The 9,911-nt window shown below is 44.7% G+C and overlaps 1 protein-coding gene across 1 annotated transcript in view; it reads left to right on the top strand.

Moving 5' to 3' along the window:
- Positions 1-1,809: 1,809 nt before the first annotated feature.
- COL8A2 (collagen type VIII alpha 2 chain) overlaps positions 1,810-9,911 on the top strand; it is a 384,151-nt gene continuing 376,049 nt past the window's right edge. Inside the window, exon 1 of the mRNA XM_073562830.1 lies at positions 1,810-1,961. The gene's annotated coding sequence lies outside the window, so the exon portion shown is untranslated. The remainder of the gene's footprint in view (positions 1,962-9,911) is intronic.

The following is a 9,911-nucleotide window of genomic DNA, read 5'->3' as shown; positions in this document are numbered from 1 at the left end:
TCCTCCTGACAGGGAGCTGCTTCAGACACATCTCTCCACATTCCTTCCTCCTGATGGACTGAACTGTCTTCTCCCACTCTCTTCCTAATAGCTCCACCCACGTCCCAACACCCTTTACCACCCAGTCAGGGATGAGACCACCCTACCGCAGGGTACGTCCAGGGTGCCCTGCTTCTGTAGTGTGTGTTGGGTGCAGGTGTTAGAGTCCTGGGTGGTGCTCCCTCCTCACCTGAGAGTAGGGTACCACACCTCTGGATGAGGTGCAGTACCTCTGTGGCGACTGAACCCTCAGAGGCGCCACATTTTTAAGAATGAAGCTGCCTGACCATCAGATGATTGACTTAGGTCTGACTAACCCTACATACTACCAACATATTTTACACAACTATAAAAATGAATTACACCTTGCAGCCTGCCTATGGGAGTTCATAATCATCATTACGCTGCTACTGGAATGGACATTAATAATTATATAATAAGATACCAAAGCTTAACTGAACCAACTTCCCTGGAACTGTAAAGTTATTGCACTAATCCGTAGCTTTTAAGTGAAAGTTTTCATCCCATAGCTCATCTAGTATCTGTGCCGGTTAGTGCTGCCTTGCTTACTTATTGCTTAGTGCCCCACTCTCATCATGGCAGTTGATGTGGTGGGCATGTGACCAGACTTGTCCATCAGCCTCCTGCAATTGAAAAACACTGCATATGGGAAAGATGTTTTTTAATTGGAGGAAAGTTTTGAACAGGTCTGGTGACATTCTCCTCTACAAAGGGCTATGTTGTGTAAAGGAATGCAGTGGTCTGCGAAGAAAGCTGCAGTTATAAGTGGGTGATGCTTCACAAAAGAAGATGAAAAACATTATATACACATTGGTAATTGCGATAAAATCAAAGACCTAACACATGTTTTACATAAAGACAACCCCTTTAAGGAAGACCCTGCAACTCTCCCAACATGTCAGGTTCTGTAAATTATTGTATTCTCTATAATATAACAATTGTGGATCATATTTCCTTATGTTGTGCTATTTCTTCATAATTCCTCCTAAGTTCCTAACATTTATGAATAAATTGACAACTGGGTGATACCAGATGAGGCCCCTACACACTGTGAGACTGTGGCGGTAGCTGTAGGGGTACAGCTCAAGAAGAGAAGTGGTAGAACCCAGTTGTCAAAGCCTTCAGAATGTCCTAGGAGGAATAAATGAGGAACACCCCAGCGCAATGTCACTGATAATCCAGAGTAGTTATCAATATTCGGGGTAGGAGACATGTCAAAAGGATGGTTCCTGATAGACTATTATTAATAGACATATTAAGATGACCAGAAGAGACTGTGATCACTTCTTAAAGAATATCTTATAACTGTCCATATCAATCCAGGTGAAGTCTAGACAAATTCTCATGAGGAATGCTTCAATACTACTATGTGCATTGCAGGAATAGTTTCTAATGGTTCTCTCCTCTCCCGTCAGTAGCTTCTATCATATTGCTTTAATGTTCTGGTTAAATCAAGACAACTTTCTAATATTACAGCATCATTGGTGAAGCCATTCCTTTCACCTCCTCCCAAAACACTCTTATTATGGTCATACATCGCTCTAAAGATTTTGCTTTCCTTCAGGAAAAAAAATAAGACGAAAAGAGAATAAATAGACTTTTGGTTTTCTGTGAAATTGAAAAGTAATCTGGGGGCTGGAATCCACTCAGAACCTCTTGGTCTCTGCCCCTTCTCTCTTCTTACTTACTCCCACCCCTCTTTCTTAAAGAGTTTACCCATCCTGACTACTCACATGTGAAAAGCTGAGCTGTGCACCACTGACTGCTCTCAGGCTGCAAGGTGCTAGTAGTAGTAGACTGCACTCATCCCTCTGTTCCAGCTGCAGACAATCATTGCTGTCTTCTTCAGGAGTCAGAGACAGGAGCAACCTGATGCAAAGCAGACAGCTGGGATCACAAAGGTAAGCAGTCACCCTGCAGGCACTTTTTCCAAGAAGTTAACTAGATGGTACTTGGTTATTCTGATCTGCTTTACTTAGCTTTAAAAAAAGGGTTTCTCAGAAAATACAAAGTATAATGTTTGCAGAAAGAAAGTTTCTTAGTGGGTAGACAACTGTGGGTTTCATTCTTCAACTAATTGTAATCATGGTGAAAGTTTGACTTGGAAAATGCCATCTTGGGACTGAATTCCTCTGGCAAGAACCATCTAGTAATTGTAGAGCAGCAGGTGCATAAGGACTTTGTGTAGCACTACTGATTGATTTTATCAAGTGACAGCTGCAGTTCGCAAGGCTGCAGGCATAATGTACTCACATGACTGCAAAGATTAAAGGGGTTGTCCAGGACTAAACAACTGATGACCTGTTTAACTCCCATTCTGTCAAATGGGCGATAAAGCGCGGGCACTTGCAATGTATAGGGATGCTGTATTACACCCTATAGATCCAGAGAGCAGATTTCAGATGATTGTTGGGAATCCACTAATCAATGAATTCTTAGACCTGGAAGCCCCTTTAATCAGCAACACTACCAAGTCTTTAAATATATATCTGGCCAGAGGTAAGTGATCTCCAGAATGTGCAGTAATAAGATGGAAAAGGTAGCCTAGGTACCTACCTAATGCATTACTCTGATATGGATGTTGGGTGTAAGTATGCTTGTAGGAAGGAGTAAGTCATTTACAGAATGCCTGATAGGATGGCAGAGGGTGATCTGCTGAATGCGCCTTACAGTAATATGGGAGTAATAAGTGACCTACTGAATGTATCAGAAAAGAATATGGCGCTTGTGATCTGATGAGGGTCAATCAGCTGAACAAGTATTGGGCAGTGATGAAAATGTCTGTAAAGCGCTGTGGAATATGATGGCGCTATATAAGTAACGCATAATAAATTAAAGGGCATAAAAGGTAGTTGTCCTTCAGAATGTATCTTCAATGAAATTGAGTGCCTGAGATAGAAACATGTGTATTGAATGTATCCTGCTTTTGCAAGTTAGGAGCATGGCTACAATGTAGCTGTTCTACTATTACTGATCAGTTGCGACTTTTTTAGGTAGTACTTGTATGCCTTAGGGCACTATGTGGTAAGTATACTAAAAAGTCAGAACAATTTGACTGATACTGCACTTGTTCTGTTGAGCCTCAAAGGACTTCTGCCATGTAGTAGCAGAATTTTACTCTGCTAGCTCTTACACCTTGCCTTTTAAGGGAGATCTTATCTTTTCAATCTTGAATTTTATCTACTTGGCTCATTTGTTGCATATGGAAATTATGTGCGTAGTAGAATTCTAGTTACAGTTAGTATTTAGTATGCGTTGGTTATATAGCATCATATTCCGCAGTGATTTACAGACATTATCATCGCTGTCCCCACTTGCGCTCACAATCTAAGTTCCTATCTTTGGAGTCTGAAAGGAAACAGAGAACCTGGAGGAAACCCACGCAAACACAGGGAGAACATACAAACTCCTTGCAGTGTCCTTGGTGGGATTTGAACCCAGGACCCCAGTGCTGCAATGCTAACCACTGAGCCACTGTGTTCCCCATCAAATATAGTTGTGTATCAACTTTTTCATACCAATTCTTGTCTGTTAAGTAGGTGGGACAGCTTGAGACGTTTGCCACTTTAGGAAAAAGCCTTCTCAATGGTTTTCAATTGGGCTGTGAGGCATCCTTCCAGAAGGTGGCGATGCCATACATCTGTATACTGTACATTGTTTGAAAGCATTGTATTACAGATAATATTTCCTACCTTGGTGGTTAGTTCTATTTCACAACTATTTTCGAATCCACTGTGATACCCATCCAGTAAGGTTCCATACTACCATCCGTGTTTGTTAATACTTCATCTAGGTTTTACTCTAGAATAGGTTGCAGCCTACTCTTTAGGACATAGAATTTAAAACAACTAAAATAATATTCATATCTACTCATGAATTTATTGAGTTTTTGGCCAAAAATGTAAAGGTTCTTTTATACCATATAAAGGGGTTGTCCGGCTAAAACAAATTTTAGCTACTCAAAGAACTTGTTGATCATTTGATGTCTAACTGCTGGTACCCGCACCCATCAGCAGAGAGGGAACCTTTTATGTCCTTTAGAATGGAGGGGCAGTGCGCACGCTTGACATGCACTCTTTTATTCCATGCTCTCAACTTTTCCAGCAGCACCATAGAGAATGCCAATCTGTGTGGATCTCAGCGCTGGGACTCCCAATGATCAACAATTTCTTTCCAATCCCATGGATAGATGATTACTTGCTTTAACAGGACAAATCCTTTAAAATGTACACAAAAATGTGGGGACATTAGTTGCCTTACTTGTCATCCATGCTGGGGTATACTTCTTGCATAGGTATTGTTTATCATTAAGATGGGACTGCACAACTGCAGTCAAGAAGAGTTTGATTGGTATGGCGGGTTGAGCATGGTTTCAACCATTCCATTGTGTGTCCTTCTCACTACAGTCATGGATTGAGAACTAGTGGCTTGAAACCTTGTTCTAGTGATCAGAGGGGAGTTCCAGTGCTGGGGAACCTAATTAATTCTTCATTTCATAGCCTGCAATCTCCTCAATCAGAACTCATTTAATATATTATGGAAATGTTAGTACTTTCTGGATGTATAAGACAGAGTAGTCCAATCACATATGGATTCTTCTCCTTTGTGAAGGTAGTGGTTATTCCCAGCAAATTATGTAATATGCAACAAAGATGATTTCAGTATTATATCAGAAAGAACTAGGCTCATAAACTATATTGGAATTAATATAAAAATGGTTGTTAGGCTCCAGTATTCTTCCGCTGTGCGGGATAGATCCCAAGCCTTGTCTGGTGCTGTGGTCTCCCATTCAGGCCCAGCTGCTTAGCGCAGACGTCAGTCCCATCAACTTTCTCAGGCTTCTGTTATACATGTTGTTACTCCTGGCTCCCCAGCTAAAGTCTATGGTAACCAGTGGTATACAGAGGCAGCCCTTCTCTGTGGACTCTAAGTCCAGAAGTCACCTTACTGAGCATGTCCGTGATGTGGAGCCTTCTAATTGGTGCTCGGACTGCTCTGGTGATGTGGCAACTCTGGATTTGCCCATGGATGATGCCCCATCCGACTGGGCATGAGTGTTTGGGGTGGAGCCTGGCACATAAAAGGCTTTCAGCAAAGCTAGCTGGCATCACTTGTGTTTGGTGTGTGTGGGTGGATACTCTGCTGCTCTGCTGGCTCGTATGTGTGCCTAGTTTTCCTTAGTCAGGCAGGTTTTTGCTTTTCGCTTGACCTAGCACCTGTCTTGGCCACCTGTGTGGTTAGCACGGGTCAGTTTTGAGGCACAGTCAGCCCACATGTCACATGCTTATTCCCTATTGTTTTAACTGGGTATTGCACACTCTCTTCATTTTTCAGTACTGCTCGGTGGTTAGCTGAGCATGGTACATATATTTTCTATGCCAATCGGTGGTTAGTTGAGTAAGGTATTTATATTTTCTGTGCCACTCAGTGGTTAGTTGAGCTGGTACTTATTACCCCTGTACCCCTCGGTGGTTAGCTGAGCTGGTACTCCTCTCCCCTGTACCCCTCGGTGGTTAGCTGAGTTGGTACTCATCTCCCTTGTACCCCTCGGTGGTTAAATGAGCTGGTACTCAACTCCCTTGTACCCCTCGGTGGTTAGCTGAGCTGGTACTCATCTCCCTTGTACCCCTCGACGGTGAGCTGAGCTGGTACTCATCTCTCTTGTACCCCTCAGTGGTTAGCTGAGCTGGTACTCATCTCCCTTGTATCCCTTGGTGGTTATCTGTGCTGGTACTTACTACCCGTGTAACCCTCGGTGGTTAGCTGAGCTGGTACTCATCTCCCTTGTACCCCTTGGTGGTTAGCTGAGTTGGTACTCATCTCCCTTATACCCCTCGGTGGTTAGCTGAGCTGGTACCCATTGCCCCTGTACCCCTCGGTGGATAGCTGAGTGGGCACTCATCTCCCTTGTACCCCTCGGTGGTTAACTGAGCTGGTACTCATCTCCCTTGTACCCCTCGGTGGTGAGCTGAGCTGTTAGCTGAGCTGGTACTCGTCTACCTTGTACCCCTTAATGGTTAGCTGAGCTGGTACTCATCTCCCCTGTACCCCTCTGTGGTTAGCTGAGCTGGTACATATCTCCCCTGTAACCCTCAGTGGTTAGCTGAGCTGGTACTCATCTCCCCTCTACCCCTCAGTGGTTAGCTGAGCTGGTACTCATCTCTCCTGTACCCCTCGGTGGTTAGCTGAGCTGGTACTCATCTCCCCTGTTACCCTCAGTGATTAGCTGAGCTGGTACACATCTCCCCTGTACCCCTCAGTGGTGAGCTGAGCTGGTACTCATCTCCCTGGTACCGCTCAGTGGTTAGCTGAGCTGGTACTCATCTCCCTTGTACCCCTCAGTGGTTATCTGAGCTGGTACTCATCTCCCTTGTACCCCTCAGTGGTTAGTTGAGCTGGTACTCATCTCCCATGTACCCCTCGGTGGTTAGTTGAGATAGTACTCATCTCCCTTGTACCCCTTGGTGGTTAGCTGAGTTGGTACTCATCTCCCTTGTACCCTTCGGTGGTTAGCTGAGCTGGTACTCATCTCCCTTGTACCCCTCGGTGGTTAGCTGAGCTGGTACTCATCTCCCTTGTACCCCTCGGTGGTTAGCTGAGCTGGTACTCATCTCCCTTGTACCCCTTGGTGGTTAGTTGAGCTGGTACTCATCTCCCATGTACCCCTCGGTGGTTGGCTGAGCTGGTACTCATCTCCCTTGTACCCCTCGGTGGTTAGCTGAGCTGGTACTCATCTCCCTTGTACCCCTCGTGGTGAGCTGAGCTGGTACTCATCTCCCTTGTACCCCTCGGTGGTTAGCTAAGCTGGTTCTCATCTCCCTTGTACCCCTCGGTGGTTAGCTAAGCTGGTCCCCTTGTACACCTTGGTGGTTAGCTGAGCTGGTACTCTTTCCTGTGCATTCCTGAGTATTATCTGGTGTTGGGTTTTTTGCATTCCAATCACACTGTGTGGAGTTGACTCGGTGTGTTTAAGAAGGAATGTTCGCTAGTAGTTTTTTGTCCATCATTGTTCACACTTGGAGCAGTTTAACATCTCTGCACGGCTGACCCTGGGTTGCGATTGCACTTTATGGTTTAATTTAATTTAGTGCAATCCGCCAACTCTAACAATAGTTTTGTGTCAGTAGCCTCTGTGCTATCATTTAAACTTAAAATCCAGGTGAAATGTTAACACAGTTCGGTATATAGTTGTGCCATCACCCTACAGAGAAAGGGGGAATTACAATAACAACGCTGATCCTAAGGAAGCCGCTTATGCCACCTTTTACCCTAATCTGAGTACAGTCAGTATTCTGTGCTCTGAAATAACGAAAAGTAAGCTTAAGATGTTTGGGCAGACCGAGTGGAAATGTGATGACATTTGCCTCTGTGTCCTGCTGCTATTCTAGTTGCCACGTGCTCTGGCAACAGTAGAAGAGGTGTTCACAAGCAGTCTGGCAGCGCGGTGAAGCTATATGGCTGGTGCTGTGTATTAAGACTAGGGAGACATCCCGGCCCAGCATGTACAGTTTCTGTCGTTTCTCTCTGAGATACTGCAATATAATGCGTGCCTGTGTAAATGCTGCCTTTGTTTCTTCCCAGTGTTTTATGACGCTTTTAGCATTTTATGTCATGGCGTTTTACTCTCCATAGGTTTCCCTCTGTAAAGTCATATACTGTACATCTAGATCTTTATTACAAGTTTTTCTTTGTGGGGTGTCAGAACTGTAGGAAATATGCACCAAAAGTTGGATGGAAAAAAAAGTGAATACATTCTTTCCTATGCAATGTTCTTTCTGAACAAAGTTAGGATTTTGAAACATGTGCCGAAGTTAAGAGCATCCAAGGATTTTTTCCTGTTAACTCAGATATTTAAAGTGAAGCTACAGAGCCGTGCCACTAGCAAATATAATGTTAGGAAATTGCTTAAATAGGGTTAGTGATCAGTTTTATCTGAAGGCAGCATGGAGTGGTGACAGACACCCTGATTTCAGAATTTTGTCTATTATTTGTGAATATGCCGTACTTTTGTTAAAGGTACAGATCATAAATAAGTTGGAGCCCTAAGTCACACTACTAGAAGTTTAGAAAAATTACTGAGGGGAGGACATATCATTAATGCAACTTGTGCAGCTGCACAATGAACCCAAGTATTAAGGGGGCCCACTTCTACCCCCCAAAACAGGTGGAATTGTGCATTGTGATGAGTTAGTGGACTGCAAAGCTCCTATGTACTGTTCTTGCATAGGGGTCCTCTCCTGTCTGTGTCTGCCAGTGAAACTACAGCATATAATATAAAAAAAAATCACATGCAACATGGTGCAAGTCATCAACATATATTAATCAGCAAGTTTCAAGTGGGTCGCCTGAGATTGGAGGGCATTTTGGAACTTTTAGCTGCTCCACATACTACATTTAAATGTGACCATAACATTTTTGTGATTCAGCACACTTGGGGTCACCAGATATTGATAACCGAGCCTTAGGATAGGTCATGAATGGGCCCGGGCAGATTATTGGTCGGCCGATCAGTGAGGGGGCTATCTGCCATAACAAAGCAGGAATTGTAGTGACAAAACAATTCCTTCATTATCGGTGGACTCTCCCATGTAAAGGGAGGAAAAGGACCCATGTGACATAAAAATTACATGACCAAAGGTAGTCCACCCTGCAGGAACCTAGAGTAGCTGCACACAAAGAGAGAGACTGGAAAGCTGCCTCTACTCTCTTCCTCCACCATAAACACAAGCTCCAGGAGATGGGAGAAATTTCAAAGTTTTAGTATTTAGCGTGGTTTGGGGCAGAATCTTATCAAGATTGTAGGGGTAAGAAGAGGTACAATTCTGATGTCAGGAGAGTTGGGTATAGTGTTGCTGCCACTGGGAAAGAGGTAGGAAGGGGGACTCACAGTACCACTACCAATGTAGGAAGGTTGAGAAGGCAGTGGGCACAGTGTTGCTGAAAGTGGGGGATGGTTTGGAAGTGAGGGGCATAGTGTTATTGGCACTGGAGTAGAGATAGGATGGCAAGGAACAGTGCTGCTGCCAGGTAATAGTGGTGGGATGGGGGGCACAGTGCAGCTGCCAGTGGTGGAGAGGTGTAAATGGGAGGCACAGTACTGCTATCATTGGGGTTGAAATAAAAAGTTGGGACACAATACTGCTGCCAGTGAGCCAGAGGATGAGAGGGGGCACAGTGCTGCTGCTGAAATGGGAGGAGTGGTGAGATGGGGTAGCACAGTTCTTCTGCTGAAATGGGAGGAGTGGTGAGATGGGGTAGCACAATACTGCTCCTGAAAGGGGAGGAGAGGTGAGAAGGGGTAAGCACAATGCTGCTCCTGAAAGGGGAGGAGTGGTGAGAAGGGGTAGCACAATGCTGCTCCTGAAAGGAGAGGAGAGGTGAGAAGGGGTAGCACAATGCTGCTCCTGAAAGGGGAGGAGAGGTGAGAAGGGGTAGCACAATGCTGCTCCTGAAAGGGGAGGAGAGGTGAGAAGGGGTAAGCACAATGCTGCTCCTGAAAGGGGAGGAGTGGTGAGAAGGGGTAGCACAATGCTGCTCCTGAAAGGAGAGGAGAGGTGAGAAGGGGTAGCACAATGCTGCTCCTGAAAGGGGAGGAGAGGTGAGAAGGGGTAGCACAATGCTGCTCCTGAAAGGGGAGGAGAGGTGAAAAGGGGTCACACAATGCTGCTGTCAGTAGGGTAGGGGTTTATTCGTGGCACAGTACTGCAGAAAGGGGTGACATGGGATTGAATGCTGCCACCATTGAAATAGGGCTAGGAAGGTAGGCAATGGTTTAGCAATGTTATATATGTGTGCCACTCCTGGGAAGGTATTCATTGCTGCATTATTATATTTGTTTTTCATATCTTGCT

The sequence above is a fragment of the Dendrobates tinctorius genome, unplaced genomic scaffold (assembly GCF_039654945.1).
Source record: "Dendrobates tinctorius isolate UK_male_01 unplaced genomic scaffold, ASM3965494v1 ptg000015l, whole genome shotgun sequence".
NCBI classification, from domain to species: domain Eukaryota; kingdom Metazoa; phylum Chordata; class Amphibia; order Anura; family Dendrobatidae; genus Dendrobates; species Dendrobates tinctorius.
The sequence above is the reverse complement of the archived record's forward strand: the minus strand, read 5'-3'. Positions and strand labels throughout refer to the sequence as shown.